The sequence below is a fragment of the Stegodyphus dumicola genome, chromosome 3 (genome assembly GCF_044657685.1).
Source record: "Stegodyphus dumicola isolate Sdum_Otavi_A_Nest chromosome 3, ASM4465768v1".
Classification (NCBI taxonomy): Eukaryota; Metazoa; Arthropoda; class Arachnida; order Araneae; family Eresidae; genus Stegodyphus; species Stegodyphus dumicola.
The window spans coordinates 256,899,101-256,920,817 of record NC_140770.1 but is presented as its reverse complement, the minus strand read 5'-3'; the positions used below and the strand labels follow the sequence as shown (position 1 = coordinate 256,920,817).

The window sequence follows — 21,717 nt, the reverse complement described above, 5'->3', positions numbered from 1 at the left end:
ACGCTATAGGAAGTCCAGGGCGGTAATAGGGAAAAATAATGACATCAAATTCGTCTTGAGTGACCACGAGCTTTGGAGTCTTCTGATAGGGGTTGTGTATCAATTAAAGCACTGCAGACTATACCTAATGTAAGGAAATGAAAGCAATACTTCCTATATTTTTGCAACTAAAAATATTTGCCACTGACTTTGGAATTGGCTGTTTACAGTTTAACAAATTAGTATTTGAAAATAATTTGTAAACTTAACTGATAATATGAAAAGGCTGTTTCGTGTCTAAGGTGACTTACCCACTACTTTTTCTGTGCAAATAAATATATTTGAAGTATTAATCATTATACTTATTCAATAAGATGTGTTAAATTTCTTTTACGATGTGAAAGTTATGCTTCAGATGTTAAATCGCTATTTTACCAAAGTTATGCCACTGTTACATACTGCGACATTGGATGTCATTCAACACTTCAACTGTACAGGTTTATTCCAATATTTGGAATTTTTTTTTCACTTTTAGGATTCCTATTAAGGACAGTTATAGATAGGTAAAGGCTTCAGGGTCGTATACCTATTGAATAAGCGAGGACCTAAGACCTATTCAATACGAAGAAATCCCATTCATTTGAATTAACGAAACGTAAAGAAAAAATATCTGATGTGGCACCACAGGACTTGTAGACTATTAAATTACATACCTTTTTTGCTGCACTACATTTAAATTTATTTCCTTGAATTTCATTAGAGATATATTTCTTATTCAATCATTTCAGTACTCATTCCGTGGCAAGGCAAAAATACATTAAAACTCAAAACATCTTTATTTAAAATTGTAAAATAATAATAATAAAAGAAACCCCATAAAACACCGAATGAAGTTAAAATAGTTAAAAAAAAAACAATTTTTGAAATAAAATTAGAGTTTCTATACCAAAAGACACGTTAAAAATTTATTCGCAGATATTCCCATGTGGGCGTGTCAACGAAAAAAAATAGCACAATTTCCACTTCAGATCTTGGAATTAAACATAAAGTTTGCAGTCATTAATACAAAATACTTGTTTAAATACGAAGAAAAATGAACTATTTACATATTTACAGTTACGAAGATGCGTTATGGTGTATCGTGCGGGGTCTTTTTTACCACGCTTTTAATTGTAGGATCGTAGTCACACAAACTTCGGAGGGAGGCGTATCCTGAGTTACTTAAACTTTCGAAGAAATTGTGAGACCAGATTAATATCTGTTCGTGCATAGCTTTTACGTTAAGGTCGTGCTGAATATCAGCATTTCTCACATACCAGGTAGCTTTCACTATGGAACGTAGAACTTTATTCTGGAGAATATCAAGTTTAGCACGCTCTATTTTATTGGCGGTTGCTCAAGCCGGCACGGCATAAAGTATGATGGGCCTTATTAAGGTGATATAGAGAGTTCTTTTGATTTTGAGTGATAATTTAGAGTTCTTGCCTATTAGGCTGTAAAGTGCACAAAAAGCCGCATTTGCTTTATCTGCCACTGCTTTCACATGATAGGCGAAGGTGAGCCGGTTATCAATAATAACTCCTAAATATTTGTAAGAGCTTTCACGCGGAACAACTTCATTCTTAATTTTGATCTCATTATTGATAATCACACTTTTTCTGTATCGTCTAGAAAGAACAACACAGCATTTGCTTGAGTTTAAATTTATCTTCCAATCCTCACACCATTTATTAACGATGTTAACTTTTAACTGCATTTTGTCCATGGCGAGTAATGGGCTAATTTCAAAATTTTAGAGTCAAAAGGGCTTGAAAAGTCGTTAATATAGATGTTGAAAAGACGAGGCGAGAACCGCTTCCTGTGGAACTCCATTATAAATTATTTTCTTGCGAGAAATAGCATCTTCACATTTGACTTGAAACGTCCTGCGTTTAGGATATGAAATAAGGAGGTGGATGAAACTGACTGGAAGCAGAAAGTTGCTAAGTTTGGGGATTAGTTCTGCGTGCCACACTCGATCGAAAGCTTTTTCGAAATCGAGGAAGCACGCAGCGACTGCTTTCTTTTTCTGAAAATTATTTGCAACATATTCAACAAGGTAGTGGCTACAATCTCGCACGCTGGACATAAAAATTTGTTTTGTTTCAAGACGTGTTGCCACTGCTCGCTTTCAAATCGCAGAGTTTGTTGATAAAAATTTCTAAGTTTCACAAGGAAATAAAAATAGCATTGGCAGACATTAAATATATTATTCCCGATTCCAAAAATTCATGGGAAGCCATTTCGACTGTTCCCGTCTTTGTACGGCTTTAATCAACTGAGATATTAATTAAAAACTCTGAAAACACTCATTTTCGCTTTGATTTTTCCGAGTGGCAACAGTTTTGTGCGTTGGACATAAATGCTTTATTTCGAAAAGTGTTGCTACTTCTCACTTTCAAATCGTACAGTTTGTTAGTCAAAAATTTGTAAGTTTTACAAAATCTTTGTATTATAAAGAAGAAAGCCTGTTTGTTTGTTTGTTCGCGTTATTGATTTCTGATCAATTATGATACATGTTTTGCCACATTTAATCGACTAAAATTGAATGTAGGTGAAATATTGGATGGAACTTGAGATTTCACGACCATTTGATTGGAAAGACAAAAATCATTAAAAACTGCTTGCCATTGTTGCTGATATAGTGAGATAGAATTAGTTTATTTTTCTATCGAAATTTTTTATGTGTGTTCCATATTGTATCAGACTGAAAAATGCATGATTATGAATCGTATTTTTTGCACCATTATTAGAGAAGGATTACAGCGGTATCGTTCTCTATGTTATTGGACACAATACTCTCAATCTAACTTAACTGGCATCGGGTACTTCCGCTAGTAAATTAATAATAGTCAAAATTAATATTCCTGTTACCTTGTGCAAACAGGATTTCTTCTAATGATTCAGTAGAAAAGATGTAAAAATAGTAAAGGCTAAGCAGATCTACAGAACAAAATCTACGAAGTAAAAGAAAGAAAAAGAAGAAGAAGAAACGTGGTTATTATAGTAATTCGATTTCGATTTTTAGTATTTTAAAATTCCGGAAAATATCTTCATTGTACCTGAGATACTGACTTGGTTTATTTCCCGTATACTAGAACTTATCGCTGAAATATTATGAATATAGCATATTAGAAACAGTTATTTACATGAAATGTTTTTCTGTGGATTATATTGTCTGAACATTTCAATACTTGAAGAGTTATCTGTACTAGAAAATTGAATTTCACTTTACTTAGCGTTGATTTAAGTCATTTGGAAAAATACGATATGGAAATCCAACACTAAATTTAAAAAAAAAAATCATTAAGAAAATACTTACAGGAGGAAGTATTTTTTTAGCGTTTTTTGTCCTTAGAGCTGGATGGGTCGTAGAGTTAGTCTCTTAATATTTTTTTACCTTAGAGTTGGATGGACGGTAAATTTTCCTTAGTATTATTTGACCTTAGAGTCGACGCAGATTAAAAGCTTACTAGTTGCTTAATGAACTGCCGGTAAGAATATTAAATTGCGCTTTCCGTGAAGACATGAAAATCTCAATGGCCACACGTATCACGGGTCATTTATATACCTTGATTCGTGTGTGTTATAATAGAATTTATGTAGAAGAATCGTGAGGCAAGGTAGATATTTACGACTTCACAGAAGTTTGCTATCCTTTGATTTCACGGTATTTAACCAGAATCTCACTCTTTTTATCACCTATTCACTAACAAAATATCACTGGTCATAACAAATAAGTATTATCATGTAGCGATATTTATGAACTTCTTTATAAAATAATATTTTACAACATATTTTTAAAATTATTTACATATTTACAAAAATTCCTTAACATTTTAATAATGTGTGTGCAATATAATCTAATATGACGAGTGAAGAGAACCGATGCTCAGAGAAAATTATTTTACGCACCCATTGCCTTATACTTTTATTTAGTGTATTTTCGTATAAAAAATGCTCCAGTGGCTGAGTAGATAACCTAGGTTCGAGACTTGGCGATCGAGTGAGGGATTAAACATTTTCATGAGCGTGCATAAGGTAAATATGAGCCAGTTTTCTTCGAAAGTTCTTTCCTAAAGTGTTCTTTCTTATAAAGGATAACTTTTCTAATAAAAGATAACTTTAATGTGCTTTTTTATATTCAAATGCTTTGGAAGGACAGTTTACTTTAACTCAAAAATACAAATTTATGTTTATTAATTTTAAGCTCAAAGGGGCTTTTTTCTTAGAAGAGATTTTAATTTCGTTTTCGCATTTTGCGTTGATTCAGTAAAACGACGTTTCACTTTTCAAATTGTTGCCACCAAATATTAGATATTTCTGCATTGTATTTAAAGAAATTAAATAGTGAAGAATTTACATGAAAGTGTGTTTGTTTCTCGCATTGTGATGAAACTACAGTACATAGAGACATCAAACTTTGAATAAAGCAGTCCTCCATTCGAATATGGGTGCCTGGAAGCTCAGATTTGAAATTTGTTTTATTATCTATTTCATATTTTTAACGACTTTTTGGTTAACAAACTCAGCGATTTCAAAGCGAGCAATGGCAACACAGTACGGGAGGAAAAACATTTTTATCTCTGACGCTCGAGATTATGTATCGGAAATTCTAAAGATATGCTGTTTTTATATTATTTTGAGGTATTGCTATTGAGTCGAATTTTATGGTTTTAGTGCAAAGAACCTTATATTTAAAAAATAAAGGTAACACACAAAACGTAAAAAAAAAAACCGCCCCTTTGGTCGTAATATAAAATATTTTAAACTTAAAAAGTTTTTTTATCTATTTGTTTTTGATTATTTTTCAAATGATTCTAGTTTTTTCTTTAACCATAACGTGAAGTACGATTGAGTTTTTAATTTTTTAAATACGTTTTTCTGGGATGTTTTCAGAATTTTACCGTATGAACTGAGATTTTCCTTAGGCAACGTAAAGTAGTTCACTGTTGCCAAATTGTGCAAAGTAAAGTGTATGATTAAGAACAGGTGCATTTTATTGAGTAGAAAATCTTTTGAGGATAGTGCGAAGAGAACTGTTCCTTTGCACTGTTCTGACATCGGCATCAAAAACCAAGCAAAATGTACCATTTTGAACCTCTTTCTATGAGCAGGTATTTATTATTGAAATCATATAAGTGAAATTGAATGCATCTTTTGTCATAATATTCCCTAAAAAAGTATTTCGTTGCGTAAAAATTATGCTTTCTTTCTAACGGTACGGTTTCCAATCTTGTTCGCCTTTTTTAATTATTTTTTTAAAAACATTTATGCCTTTGTAGCAATAATAATAAAAAATAAATATTCTGAATCCAGTTCGTTTGTAAATTTTAGCGTATGCCTGTAGGGCATTCTTAGTTTTAAAAATATTCCATCAAAAATATTTTTCATCCAGTAAGTCTTTATTTGAATAATAACTCGGAATATAATGCAGTTCTCGAAAGAATATTTTTTCTGTCATCGGTTAAAATAAAAGCAGAAAACATCGTTGGACATGTTTGAATCTTCTTTATGGTAATATGGTTATATAAAGTTTTTAAGGAAATGCTATTACTAGGATTTGCTTCCCTATAACTCGAAGAGTAATTCAAAATTCTCAGTTTGCATAGTTTCAGATTATATTCTAACATTTTTAGAGTTTACTTTCAAAGTTTTAGAAAGTTAAAAAAAGAAAAAGGGTTAAAAACTAAAAAAATATTAAAATCACAAAACTATAGATTTTTTCTTATTACGAGTAATATACTATCTAATGCTGGCATGCAGATATCAGTTTAATGCCTAACACAATTTTAAGCTAAATTGTAAGATATTTTCTTCCTCCTTCCTGCATGCCTTCGTGTAAGTAACGGTAGCACACTCGGCGCGTATTCGAGAGATCCAGGTTCGAGTCCCGGCGAAGGCATTGCTCATTTTACACGTCCCCAGCATCAAAAATTCCTAATGACTCTACAGTGGCGCCCGAATTAAAAAAAAAGTAGTGGATGATGATTCTTCACCCCGACGATTTGGTCCCCTGATCCCCAGTCACCCTAAGGGGGCCTGTAAGGTATTTTCACCCTCCTTTCTGCATGCTTTCGTGGTGTAACGGTAGCACACTCGGCACGTATTCCAGAGATCTAGGCGAGTCCCGGTGAGGGCAATGTTCATTTTCCCGTTAATTTATAATCTGGGTGTTTTTAATTACTCTGGAGCATTAGCGAATAAGTTTCTAGTTTTATTATTTATGTAATCTAAATTACATTCTTCTCTTAATTAGTTGATGTCCAATGAAACTCAAACGAGGTATTTTAAATAACAGCAAATTATTGAAATATAAATGCTAAAAATATTGTAACTTCGAAAGAAGTCACCTGAAATAATTTCCGCGCTTCGGTTTCTTGCGGTTGAGGCGTAGATCTTATACAACCCCTGGGAGATTACGGATGCGCTGCAGACAGAGAAGAGGGAAGATGCGGATGAGGGATTGTAAGAGGATGAAGGAAGACAAGCAAGAGGACACAAACACAATTAATCGGAATCGCCCTCGCTTGACCTTGTTAGCGACGGAAAGGGAATTCTTTTTCTTAGTTTTTCCCGTCTGTGGTCACTCTGGACTTAGACTTTGGAAAGTAATTTTGCTCCCGGAATTTCTTTTCCCTCAAATTAATGAACCTTTTCCTGAAAATTTTCTTTGTGAGATTGCTGAGATGGCTGTATTAGATGAAGGTGTACAGGTTAAAAATTCACTTTTCTTAATTGGATTTTCGCTTTGTTTTTGTGAAGCATCAAGAAACGAGGAAGTGCTGGTGGTGAACTAGGCCTTCTAGTGGTTTGGCAAAAGGTGGTAAAAATAGCATGCGATTACAATAACGGATTGTAAGCATTTATACTTTATTTCTGTAAGACTTCCAAAACTAGCTACTTAGTGCTATTACTTTCTATTCAGTTCTTGTATTTATTCTAACTCTTCAAGAAATTTTAATAAGTATCTCAAGAAAATGAATCGAGAGAATCTTGTATATACCATTCTAATTTTCAAAAGCTAAATTTGTGGAATTTCTTTGACTTTTGCCACTTAGAAAAAGTGCAATTTCTTTGACTTTTGCCACTAATCGCTTTTAAGGCAGGATTTTATTTGAATGCACGTTAGCAGCTTCCTGCGTTGCCATTCAGACAAGTCAAAAGCGTTTTCATCCAGCAGAATTAAGTTATTCTTTTAATAACAGAATGTTTTCAACATATAGAGTAACAATTGACATTCTAATGTCTGACTTAAATCTTTGCATTGTGAGATATTAGTCTCGAAACGGCATTTTGCGTTTCTACATAATAAACGGCATATCACTTTTCAAAGTGTTGTCACCAAATATTATCGCCCTGTATTATATTTAAAGAAATTAAATTATGAAGAATCTGCATGAATGTATGCATGTTCCTCGCATTGTGGAAAAAAACAACGGTACCAGAACCGAACCAACAAATTTTGAATAACGTAGTCCTCCACCTCAGCATGGGCACCTGGAAGCCCGAATTTCGAATTTCTTTTATTATCTATTTCATATTTTGTAAATTTATGGCTATAATTCGACTGCTTCATCCGCGACAATGAGCGCAAACACGCATGCGCCATTCGGACTAAATTATTCTCAAAATAGGGTGGAAGGATGGGACTTTCTTTCCCTCCAGCATAGCTCTTTCCAGAGAAGAGAAGACCTTTCACGTCGCAGCAAGTAATACCGCCACTTTTGGACGCGTCTATGTGTTTTGGCAGAATGCCAACCAGGGTTGCGCTTGAGACGGTCGAACTATAATAAACTCAACAAGTTTAGAGCAGTTAGTCTTAACACTACGGAAAGAACATTTTTATCTCCAACGCGAGAGACTGTAATTCAAAAATTTTAAAGATATGCTATTTTTAAATATTTTGTGATTTTGCTGTTGAATCCAGTTTTATGTGGCGTACGCACCAAGAATGTAATATTTAATAAATATAGTAAAACAGAACGTTGATAATAAAGAGACAAAACACAAAAAAGGGTTTGTAAAGCCAACCTAATAAGAAAACAGAACATTATTATGATGAACTGAGAAAGGGCTCAGAAATATTTATGCCAACGCTGAACGCTGCTTCAAGAATTCTAAATGTGTACTGTTATTTATGCTCCTTTTAAGATTTTTGTAATTTTTCTGTTAAATAGTATATGACGTAAACGCGAAGAAAATGATGCTTAATAATAAAGCTAAAAAGAAAAAAAAAAAAAGGGGGGGTTAGGAGTGAGTGTAACAACAGACTGGTAGACAGTGAGCTCAGCGAGAGCGTTAAACCTTAACAAACTCTTTCGGGCGGCCGTTAAGTTCTGAAACCTTTCAGATATATATACATATATGTGATGTACCAGCTTTTGTCCTTAATAAATAGGTTGATGAAGAATCATGGATGTAGTCGTAGCTTAAATTATCAGACGATAAGTTTAAAAAACAGGATCCATTTATTATTGGTCAGGAGAAATAGCAGGTACAAAATCAGATATCCGGAGTAAATAACAAGAATTACTAATAACTTTTTGTATGAAGTTTACTGCATTGTTACATTAAAGAAAAGCCCCCGATATGCCTTTGCGAGTCCTTTTATAGCCTCTGGAAAGGCGGAGCTTCCAAGAAATGACGTCAGCCAATCCAGCTCGCTTTAAATATTTCCAGAACATTCTAAAACTGTACGTGTAGAAAAACAACTTGACTACAGGGCTGTGGATTTAATTCCACGTACTTTCAAATAAGAGACTATCGCCATTAAAAAATGAAAAGAACATACAGTTAGAATTTTAAGTGTATTCTTAACTATGGATTTTTATTATTACAAATATATATATATATATATATATATATATTGCATTTGATTTACTGAAATAATACGTATAGAACTTTGCTTTCAAATTAAATCCCTTAGGAGAGAAATTCTTCACCAACTAGAAACAGAGATTCGTGATTCATCGATTTATTTCAGAAGCGTCGTATATAAAATATGTTTATTAGCTAAATACTCATAATTATAATAACCAAAATATATATTGAAATAAAAACTGCAAAATTGATTTAAATAATGAAGTGGACGAGTAGGTTAAAAATATTTTTAAACCTAGGCAGGAAAACTACTGAAACCGTGAAAAGACATTAGCTAATGATTAGCAGTTTTATCGTGAATGCAAATGAAAGTCTTATCAGTACTTGGAATTTTAATTGAAGTATTTTTGATTTAGCTTACCTCATTAAAACGATAGCTATCTTCACTTATATGTTATTCATGCCTGGTGGTTATGCTGTCATCAGCCTGGTGGTTTTCTCGTGAGATAATGTATAGAGAAGCAGTCTTATGTATTGATAACAGTTACCCCCTCGTATATAAAGGTTTTCTGTGCTATTTGCAGTCACGCATATGATTTTTTTAATTCTGTGTTACGTTGAGTTTATTATAGAGAATTTATTGCTTTTATCTGCTGTTAAGCCTTTTCAATTCCTTGAGCTTTGGGATATTTGAGCACATTTGGATTCAGTTTCATTATTTTATATTACAGTAATCAGTCTTTATGAATCGTATTTTATGTGAAGTACGCGAAAAATGCTTGAAAGGAGAAAAATATAAAATTATGTTTCGTAATTTTGAGTTTATAATACAATTTTGAATTTCAATTTCTGTGTTGTTGATCTTGGTGATCTGGAAGAGATATTCTTAAAGCGAATTTGCAATCCTAATTTAAAAGCAATGTTATGTTTGAATCCGTGCTGTAAAATTTCAAAAATATGCATAGACACAAGATTATACTTCGCATAAATACAAGATTCAGGATTCATCGTGGAATTGTTATCTAAGCAATGAAATCGAACTGTATATATGTAGCTAGCGCTAGTAAATAATTGATGTTTTGTTTTATTGTAAAAAATTCTGAAATTTCAGAATTTTGTTTCTTTTGACACCATGAAATGTTAAGTATATCAGCTATAATACTCATGGGATGTTAATCAAATTAGCATATTACTCTTTAGCAAGTTGCTTGGATATAATGAATATATCATTACTACTCAGTAGACGTGTCTCTCTGTAATATATTTTGTTTTTGATTTCAGTATGTTTTATCTAGAAAGGAGTGTAATGAAAATTGGCAATGAAAGTTCTTTCTTCGTCAGGAGATGCAATCTGCCCCCCCCCCAAATGGAAGCTTTTTAAGATTTTAAATTACGTCCAAAGGGTTTTTTTTAACGTTTTGTGTGTTAACTTTATTTATTAAATATCATGTTCTTTACACTTAAACCATGAAATTCAGTTTAACAGCAATGTCGCAAAATAATTTTAAAATGAACATATCTTTAGAATTTTCGATACGCAATCTCACGCGGAGATAAAAATGTTTTTCTCTGTACAGCGTTGTCATTGCTTGATATGAAATCCTTAAGTTTGTTTATCAAAAATTCGTTAAAGGTTTGCAAAATATAAATCGATAATAAAACAAATTCCAAATCTCAAATTTGGGCTTCTAGATGACCATATTCGCAGGAGGATTACGTTATTCAAAATTTAATGGCTCTGTGTGCGGTTGTTTTATCACAGTGCGAGAAACATACATACATTTATGCAGATTATTCATGATTTAATTTCTTTAAATATAATACAGGGCGATAATATTTGGTAGCAACGATTTGAAAAGTGATACGCCGTTAATAGGGTTCTGACGCAAGATCTCTAAATGGAAACAAACGTTCTTCAGGGACAAAGCGCCTTTATTTATTAATATCTCTTTTTTTTTCTACTGAACTTGCTTGATGCCTTCTTTCACAATTCGGAATTCGGATTTAGTCCAAATACAGTTCGCAGATATTTTCTGATTTATTTTTTAAATTTGTATGTTTTAGTAATTTTTAGAAAAATCTTTTTGAGCTATGACGTGTAAAGTTTATACCATCATCTTAAAGTAGATGTATTTCTAGGCGCACCTGTAAAAAATTAAAGTTTTGTATTCAAAATGTCGGAAGATATACGTGAATTTATATTCAGGTGCGTGTAAATTTAATATATTTATGTATAGCCGCGTTTTTAAATTTGTTATGAACGATAACAACGCAAAGTATGGTTTACGCACTTTGTTAACCCTTTGTTGCATCATGTCCACTCTAGTAGACAAAAGTTTAAATTTGTTTATTCTTCTGTAAATGCCTTAACAGATTCCATTCCTGTGTTTATTTATTCTATATTATTAGAACTTTCAACTGTCGATCATATATCGTTGTCGATATAGCAGCATTAAGTATAGCATTGCTATTTGGAAAATGGCTGCTACTTCTGTTTCCGAGTTAGTACAATTTCTCGTAGTAAACATTATATAATATTGCTTACATTTTCTTATACTACCGTTTTTTATTCATAATTAGTAATTTTAGACATTTTATTTTAAATGTCAGTTTGAGAAAATTGTGGAGTGGGTAGATAAAGATTTACCAAAAAGAGTGAATTGAAACCCAAATGTACTGCATATCAAGCCAAAACACCACTAGAAAGGTTTACATTTGGCAAGGAATTTCTAGAACATTTGACATTTGAATCCAATTGGTACAGGTTACAAAATCGTAGAAAAATGAATTCAATCACAATCGACGAAATGAAGGTATTTTGGAGGATCTGTATGTACATGTCAGTTGTAGATTTACCATTTAGAAGATGGTAATGATCACTGAAACAAGGCAGGAAATGATTTCAAATGCAATGACCGTAAATCGTTGGGAAGCGATTTGTATGCATGTACGTATATGCATGCTGTCCTCTGTAGTGAACAAACTGTAGCAATTATTTAAAACGAAATTTGAATAAAATTAATTTTTTATGATTATTAAGTAGAAAAAATATAAAAATTTTCGTTTAACTTCTCTAGATTATTTGTATGCAACAAAGAGTTAAAATTATTTGAAAGAATGAAAGATGCTAACGGGGCCCCTTTCTTTCTTCTTGTGCCCAATGAAAGGGAAAAGAAAACAGGTTATCAGAAATCAAGAATTTCACCGAGTGCGTCAGTTCTTAGCGCAGATTGAAGAAAAGCGCGGTGTGAAAAGGAAAATATATAAGTTATTCCATCAATAAATGCCATAAGATAAATTTTGAAATTTCTTGGTACGTTTTTCGCCAAGTTTAACAAAATTGAATGTTTAGGCATAATTTGAATCATACAATCGTATTATGGGAAAATGTCCTTGCGCTGTTTCAGAAGAAGTCCGGATTATGTAAAAATCTCTATGTTAGAATAGTGCTATACATAAATCTAATATAGATGCTAAAGTGCGCTTTCGAGACATAAAAAACGCAATTTAAATTTCGTCAGTCGGCCCAGTAGGATGGAAGATGTAGATCTATCCCGTCGTCTTTTTGTTTGCAGATTGTATATAAATAAAAATACAGGGTGTTTATAAAGTCCCGGACCCATTTTGATGTTTAATAACTCATAAAATAATAAAGATAGATTAAAATTAACAACATAAATGGTTACATAGACTCAAGAAGTTTCATGACCCTTGTCAATGAACTTCCACGTGTGCCCCCTTCGTCTCATGGAGAATATCAAGTCTCTATTCAATTTCACGCCAGGTACCGGCAAGCATGTCGGCATCCAAAGAGGCTATTGCGGTTGTAATTCTGGTTTTTAGGTCATCCATGTTCGATACTCTCCTCTTGTAAACGTTATCCTTTACAAATCCCCAAAGGAAAAAGTCCAGCGGCGTTATATCAGATGATCTGGGTGACCAAGGAATTGGACCTCCTTGCCCAATCCATCTTTCTGTAAAATGGTCATTCAAAGAACTACCAACCATGGTACCCCAATGAGGTGGTACACCATCTTGTTGCAAAAAGACGTGGCTGAAGCTCTTCTAGTTGTGGAAATACGAAGTTTTCCAACATGTCTAGTTATACGACTGATGAGACCGAAACAAAAGAGAGAAAAATGAAATTAATAAGCAGACGATATTTAGAAAAGTACAGATATTTAGACTAGAAAATGAAATTATCTGAAATTAACCACATGCGCAGACGATATTTACAAAAGTAAAGATATTAAAAAACGGAAAGGAAAATATATAAGTTATTCTATCAATAAATGCCATAAGTTTGTTTATATCTTTATTATTTTATGTTATTAAATATCAAAATGGGTCCGGGACTTTATAAACACCCTGTATTATACATATTTAAATGCGCATAAATTATAAATGAAAAATTTGTTTTATTCTCTTTACTTTTTTAATTTGTTAATCTGAAACGGAAATTTCGGGTGGCATCTTACTTTGCATTTCTGGCCTATCATTGGTTCGTAATTTTATTCAAAGAAAATTACCTTTAGTAATTCGCTTTGACTAAAATGTCAGTTGAGGGTAATTTAATTTATAATTATATCTACTTTATTTATACTAATTGAATAATTTTCTTATTTAAATTTAGACAGTTCACTTCGAGCATACAACAGATTCGATTACTTGTTTGGATAGTATTAGCAGTTCAGTGCTATTCGACAATGTTCAGCAAAATAATCATCAGTTAAAAAATACTATAAAACTGCTGTTGTAAGGACTGGGATAGCTGTTAAGTACCTTTTGTGAATTGTTTGCAAAACTAAAGGCAGTAACTTGTGGCCTTTCTAGATACGTACGTAGTTTATAGCTTGTTGAATGGATTCGAGGCTTTGTATTAGTGCATAAGTTTAAAATTACTTAATGCGTGGATGAAAACCTTAATAATTTTTTATTATTTTACGCGTGGAGGAAACTGAAAAGTGTTGTTACCACGCCTATCCGAGCACAGTTCTCCTTGACTGCAGTCAATAAATCATATTTTATGAATTTGAATAGCCTGAATACGTAGCCGTTTGGCTGAACTGCCCATCAAAATCAAATGAATTCTGTTCCACACCTTTATAACCTGCCAATCTACGCATATTTTCTTTTATATCGCAAATAACTGAATGTTAACAATAACGACCATCAGAGAATTTTAACAACGCGTTTAATTACTGCTTAGATCTGTGCGGAGAGGTGTTGGTGTAGATTAGGACTTTGAGTACTTTGCAATAATACTTTTATGTAAATTTACATAATAAATTAGAATTTACGTCATAACTGTTGTAAAACTTGCTTTGGAATATGAATCAGTCTTTAGGCTTAAATGCTGTTGTGATTATTCTAATTATTTATCAGCAAATTATTAACAAATAATTAGTTAATAGTTCTGTATACTAGTTCGATTATCAGCAAGTTTAATAACAGTATTTAATACTAAAGAATATGAAGTTAAATAATTTGAAAATTTATTTCTTCCCCTTTGGAGAAAGCCTTAACAAATGAAATTATTTTTATATAATAGAAAGTTCACAAAGCGAGTAATAATTTTTTAACTATATACTGTAGTTTTTCCTTATGCTTTTCTACCGAACATTCCCCTAATAAGACTACTAAACACATATAGTTTGATCCGAATACGAATTGCGATGAGTGGTCTGACTGTATGGGCGTTTTCGTAGTTTTTCCCGTATGTAATGTTATCTATCACGAATCACCTTCCGTGAGAACGTCGTCCACAAAAGCATCCTTTCTCATATACATAAAGTTCGTTTGTTTGTTTTTTTCTGACAATTTCATCCTCTTTTACAGCAGATTAGCTTAGTTTACTGTTTAGATATAGGTTATTTTACTGTTTAGATATAGGTTATTCTACTGTTTAGATATAGGTTATTTTACTGTTTGGACTCTAGTAAAATTCTAGCAATCTGTGAGGTGTCTTAATAACCAATTCAATTTTTCTACCAATCACTCATCCTCAAACGTTATAAGGTATTTTCTCCCTTCTTTCTGCATGCTTTCGTGCTGTAACGCTAGCACACTCGGCGTATATTCGACAGGTCGAGGTTCGAGTCCCTGCGAGGTTATGGCACATTTTTCACGTCTTCTGCTTCATAAAAAAACCTCAAGACTGTACAGTGGCGCCCGAACTAAAAAATGGTGGATGATGATTCTCTACCACCAGGATTTGGCTATTCGGTCCTCTAATCCCGGTTCTCCCTTTAAAAGGAGAAGTATATACGGTATTTTCTTCATCCTTTCTGCATGCCTTCGTGGTGTAACGATAGCACACTCGGTGCGTATTCGAGAGGACCAGGTTCGAGCCCTGGCGAGGGCATTGCTCATTTTCCACAGCTTAAACTGGTTCTAGAAACAAAATAATAATAATAATAATAATAATAATAATAATAATAATAATAATAATAATAAAGACGTAACTCATTAATATAACTTTATTTTTTCAGCAAAATTAATCCCTGCTAAAATGTTCAAGATTTTCATCCTAAACTTGTAGAAACATTAGGTATTTTTAAAGCAGAAGTGGTGAAAAATGAGCAACTCCTTCGCGAGGAATCGCACCACGGACCTCTGGAATCCGCGCCCAGCATGCAGAACACTACATCACGAAGGCACGCTAAGAAGGCCGGAGAAGTACCTTATAAACTAATTTCCTTTTTGGTTGGCATAAGTTATTAGAAATACTTTTACGTTTATGGAAAAGTAAGTAATGCCATTAAAAAACACTCATGTTATGTAATACTTTACAAAGCAAAGCGGAGAAGGATTGCAGACCTTTTACAGATTTTAGACATTATAGTTTTTATGGAGATTTAGTTCCCTACGGTCCTATTTAGTCCATCAAAAAATCGCTCAATTATGTCCCAAGGGAGCCTTTAAGCCCCAATTTTTAAAAAAAGCAGTGAAGAACTTGTAACATCTCTGTAAGTTTAATGTGAGATATTTCTCATGCATAAAGAAATATAATAAAAAAAGTTACAAACCCTTTTTTAAAAAAATAAATTAATTTGGGACATAAAGGTTTAACTGATAAGGCAAAGCAACTCGAGGGCTATTTGTTTAAGGGAAGGATGGTTTCGTGGAGAACGTTTTAAGGGAAACTGGCTTGTATCCGCCTTAGATGTGGGGAAAACGCGAAAATCAACCATTCAGCCAACCCGTTAGCCAGGATTTGATTCCAGGTCGAACTACCAGTTTTCAGCGACTTCACCGCTAGGGCGCTGGTGAGCCATGCAGATTCATTCAGAATGATTTTTACACTATTTCTTTCACGTATATTACAGACATAAAGAGAAGAGCTATAGAGACGTGATTATTGTTTGAACAATATTAGGATATTAAATGGTTCCCCTACTAAATCTGTGCAAAATATATATTTGTTTTAGGTAAAATAATTTACGCGTTTATATACTTTATAATGAATATTTTATGAATATATGAAGTTAATTATACTTTTTGGAACAATTTTTCAATACAATTTCCATTAATGGAAGTATAATTAGGGCCGTAAGCATATTTAGGAATTGTGGTATTCAGTGTAATTTACAAACTATGAATATATTGATATTTTTACGATAATTAGTGGCAATATCTTTACATTGCAGCATTTATTCTTTTTGTCTCGATCAAGTAATTTTTTGTTGTAACTATAAATGCGATTTGGCATGTTGGAACTATTATATTTTACTAAAAAATGTGAAAAAAATCAATAAGCAAAGAAAATACAAATGTAAACAAAACTTCATCCCCCCTTCATTTTTGCCATAAATAATTTCATGGTTATTTCCCCGTCAAATTACATCGCAGCGACATTGAGAAATGTTCAAATTTTTTGCCCTACAACTGCAGTCCTTAAATGCTCATTGAAGTGTCAAACAGTGACAAAAAATTGCCTATGGAGAGTCATTTTTTCCCATTTTTATTTAATACTTCATCCACTATATGTCTTACATTCTGCTTTACGAACATCTCCAAAATGCAATGTGATTTTTCATCTGTGAGATACATGGTCTCCTGCTGAGGTAAGCCATAAATTCATCTCCTTAATTTTGACAGGCATAAGGGGAAAAACTTGTTCATCTTCACATAGTGTATATAAAGGATGAGTTCAGTGCATATTTTTTTGACAATGGCCGACATAATTTGGGCTCTCTTTAGTTCCTTATTGTTCCTGTGGTTCTGAGCTCCCACTTTTGCCTCCATTCTGATGGACTAAGTCATATTCCACAAGCCGCCATTTGCTGAAGAAATCACTAATATTGATAGCTTTTTTACTTTACCTTTAGAACACGTGCAATATTTTTCAATGATTAATATTTGTGTTTTGAAGCAGATTTTACAGATAGCAGAAACTCGATGTAATGATTTTTCTTTTAAGTTTATTGCCATAATCGATGGAACTGTCATATTAACCATGCATATTCAGTTGAAAGTTCCTTAACGGTTCGTTTGTGACCTTCAAAGTAAACAATGGCAACATTATACAAAAAAAAAAAAAAAAAAAAAAAAAAAAAAAAAAAAAAAAAATCTGAAATTTTTCAGATTTTAAATTACGTCCAAAGGGGCTTTTTTTAACGTTTTGAGTGTTACCTTTATTTATTAAATATCATGTTCTTTGCACTTAAACCATAAAATTCAGTTCAAGAGCAATATCGCAAAATAATGTTAAATTAAGCATATCTTTAGAATTTCCGATATACACAGTCTCGCGAGCTGGAGATAAAAGTATTTTTTTTCTATATAACGTTGCCATTTCTCGCTTTTAAAGCATTGAGTTTGTAAATCAAAAATTCGTTAAAGTTTTACAAAATATAAAATCTATAATAAAACAAATTCCAAATTTGGGATTTCAGATGCCCATATTCGCAGTAGGATTTCGTCATTCAAAATTCGATGGCTCTATGTACCATTGTTTTATCACAATGCGAGAAATAGACAATCATTTATGCAGATTTTTCATTATTTAATTTCTTCAAATATAATGCAGGACTCTAACATTTTGTGGCAACAGTTTGAAAAGTGAACCGACGTTTATGAGTCCGACGCAAAATGCCAAAACGAAAGCAATAGTCCTTCGGGACTGAAATCCCTTTGGACTAAAAAAAACCTCCAGTGCGCGAGATTATCTATCGGAAGTTCTAAAGATAGACTATTTTTAAATATTTTTAGCACAAAGGAACATTAGCTCAAATGCTGTCGAAACGTGTATGTAAATGAAAAACAAAAAGTTCCTTTGGGCGTAGTATAAAATCTGAATATGCTCAGATTTTATTTATTTATTAGTCAAAGGGGCAATTTTCCCTGAATGACCATTGTTTTTGTTTTGCGATGAAACCTTTAAAAGGCTGTATCGCTTTTCAAATCTTTGCCATCAAGCCCTGTATTATATCTGGAGAAATTGAAATTAAATAATGAAGAATCTGCATAAATGTATATATGTTTCTCGCATTGTGATAAAACAACGGTATCTAGAGCCATCAAAATTTGACTAACGTAATCTTCCATGTAATATGGGCATGTGGAAGCCCTAATTTGAATTTGAAATTTGTTTTAGTATCGATTTCATAGTTTGTAACACTTCAACGAATTTAGAACATGATATTTAATAAGTAAAGATAACACACGAAACGTTGAAAAATGTCCCTTAGGACGTATATTAAAATCTGAAACCTTTCAGATTTTATTTTTATTTATTTATTTTATTCCGACTCGTAAGCTGCTTTCAGATCGTGCATTTGGCTCGCGTGCAGTTTGACAGTCTCAGACCGTATCTAGCTTCGAGCGGATGAAGTACATGTGGGATGGAAACAAGGCTCTGACATCTTTATTTAAATATTTTGTGGAAAGATCCGTGTGACAGTGTTTGTCAAGTATACAGCTTCATAAAACTATTCAGTGTTTATTTTCTGTTCACCCTAAATTCCACCACATTTCTGTCATTCTATGTGCCCAAACACATCTCCTAAATAATAAGGTCATCGTGTAATATATTAATCACCGTATTCATTTTTTCCTCTTCGCCCGCTGAAGGTCGAAGCAATCAAAAGAGTGGAAGAAATATGCAATCCAAATTAATCCACGTGAATTTCCGCCGGATTTGCATATTTATCATTTTTTATCCTTGAATATCTATTGTCGTTGACCTACATATTGATATTATTTTTTCTTATACCTAACAGTTTCATGTAGTAGCGCTCTTAAAGATATAATTATATGTATTTAAGTTGTTTATGGTGTATGTGATTCTTTGTCTTTATTCTGGTCTTTCGTTTAATATTTATAGAATTTTTATTGTAGTAGCAATTTAAACGATAACTTGTTTTCTGAATGCTATCTTTGATTTTATGTCGCTTAACATGCCTTATTTCTTTGCTGTAATAAATGTTAAGTTCATTATGTGTGCAGTTTTATGAAGATTGTTTAATATTTTATCTCTTTTCACAGTCTGTTTGTACAGTCTGTTTTCACAGTCTGTTTGTACAATACTGTTTGGTCACAGTCTTAGCAATACTGTTTGTACAGTTATAAGGAATCTTCTCCCTCCTTTTAACATGTCTTTGCGGTGTACCGATAGCACACTCGGCGCGTATTCGAGAGGTCCAGGTTCCAGTTCCGGAGAGGGCATTGCACATTTTCCACGTCTCCAGCCTAAAACCGAAAATGTAATGACTCTACAGTGGCTCACGAACTAAAAAGGGTGGTTGACGAGTATTTTCTCCCTCCTTTTGCCTCTTTTATTTTTATCTATGAAAAATCTTTCTTTATAGTTTCTTTTGTACCTAAGAGAATTTAAAGCCGACGCGATACTAATAGTTCGTTTCGAGGGCTAAAAATGAGCTGGATGCCTTTTCACATATATGAGATAAGTGAATATTTCTTTTATCCGCAGAAATTCTTCCATGAAGCTATCCTTCTCTTTATTCTGTAGCTGTCGTATACTTTACGCAATCAGCCAACCAAGCATATACAAATTCTGTTGCATTGCATGCTCCGAAGAATGAATTGCAAGCTGAAAAGAAGACCGTAATGGGTTTACACAAGATTACCACAAAAATTTCCATTTCTTTACAATTTTATATAATTTCATTTTCATTTTGTATGTTTTTTTCTAGTTGAATAAATCGTACGTAACAATCAGAATGAGTGGTAATTTTGAAATATTGAGTATTTCATAATTCTGTCAAAGAATTAGTTCCTCCAAGAATTCAATTTTGAGGAGTATTCTAGAACTATAGATCGAAAAGATAATAAACTAGTATTAGTTACTGGAAAAAAACTAATAAATAGATCCCTAAAATTGCCTATGGATGTGTATTTCTTTCAAATTAACGAGACTTGTTTAAATTATTTTCGAATAAATGTCGTAGAACGTGGATTTATATCTCTTCGAACCTAGTTTCGTGACATTCAAATTTAAGAATTTCTTTTAAAATGTATTGATTTGAAAGTAAGCCGACTGAAAATATATCTTAAAATAAATTTCTAGGGACTCTTTGGAACTCTTTTGCTGAGCATTCAGCTGTTGCGATTGCATTATCGCCATTACGTTCAGAGTTTCTCTTCGACGCCGTCCCTCAGTTTCGATAATGGCTGCCATGGATGCCTGAATTTAAATTACTGCTGTCGTCAACTTATGACCATAGACGGGATGACTATTTTAATTCAGTCATGCAAATGAAAAAAGTTGATGAAACTTTACCCCCCGGCTGTATGGCTGCTCTTGCTGGGTGCTGGAAGCAGCTGGTTGGATGGTAAGCAGGAGTCTTCGCGCCAAATACTCCATGAGGACGTGTGTCTGATAATTCTATCTAAAGCCCTGGGGGTGAAATTTATGAGAGGTTAAAAAGGGGAGCGTGGCTATTCCAGGTGGTCCTACTCAGCTGGAAGAATGGAAAAAGAATAAAACGCGGGACATGTTTCGAAAAAACTCAGAGGGGTTGTCGGTTGGGAAGCCAACATTACCGATCGTGACATCTGATTTATTAATTTAGGAAGTTCAAGTTAATAAGTGAACTAAAGTTGAAGGCAGTTGAGGTTTTGCTGTTGTTTTAATTTAATCCGAAAATTATACATAATTACAGAATACATTTTCTGTGCAAGAAAAACGTAGTTCAGTGACCAGGACCCTTCGAGGTGCTTTCTTGGAAAGATTAAGTATTAATAACCCTTCAGTTGAAAGAAAGTTGTCTGCATAGCAATGTAAACTCAGGAAATTAATTGATATTTTGTGCTTAAGAAATACACACGCAAATTAATAGCTTTCTGATGGATATATTGGCTTTTATTTTTTTATTGCATTTGACGTATAGTATTGTGGACCATTACTGACTGTTGCTGAACATTTAAAATGCTATTTTCCCTTTGTAGAAAAGAAAAATTCCGTTTTTTCCTTTTTTGAATTATTTTTTCTTCTGCTAAAACATTTACGGTTATATGTTTATTGAATGTGAGAAAGTAAAAGCTAAAAATTTTATTAAAGAAGTTCATGGACTTAATAATGAAATAGCAAGCTCATCAGATGAGCTGGGTGCTTCCAAAGCAAAACTTTTAAGTTCTATGTACATCTGAAATGAAAATATATGAAAAAATTTCAATGTGAATGAAATCAGTTTATTATTTTCAAGCAACAACCAATTCGTAAATAAATTTTTTGTTGCCAAACCAGGAAACAAAGACATTTGACACGTCAGCTTAATACCTATACGTATGACGTCATGATTTAAATGTAATGTAATTTAACAACTTTTTCTCAATAGAAGAATTAACTTGACAATAACAAACCGTGTAAATTGTCCTAGCCTGAAACAAAAATGCTGCCAACAGCAGCTATTT

At 32.9% G+C, this 21,717-nt stretch overlaps 1 protein-coding gene across 2 annotated transcripts in view; it reads left to right on the top strand.

Annotated features, from left to right (window-relative positions):
- LOC118191550 (uncharacterized) overlaps positions 1 to 21,717 on the top strand; it is a 731,912-nt gene that overhangs the window by 396,931 nt on the left and 313,264 nt on the right. The gene's annotated exons all lie outside the window — the stretch shown is intronic.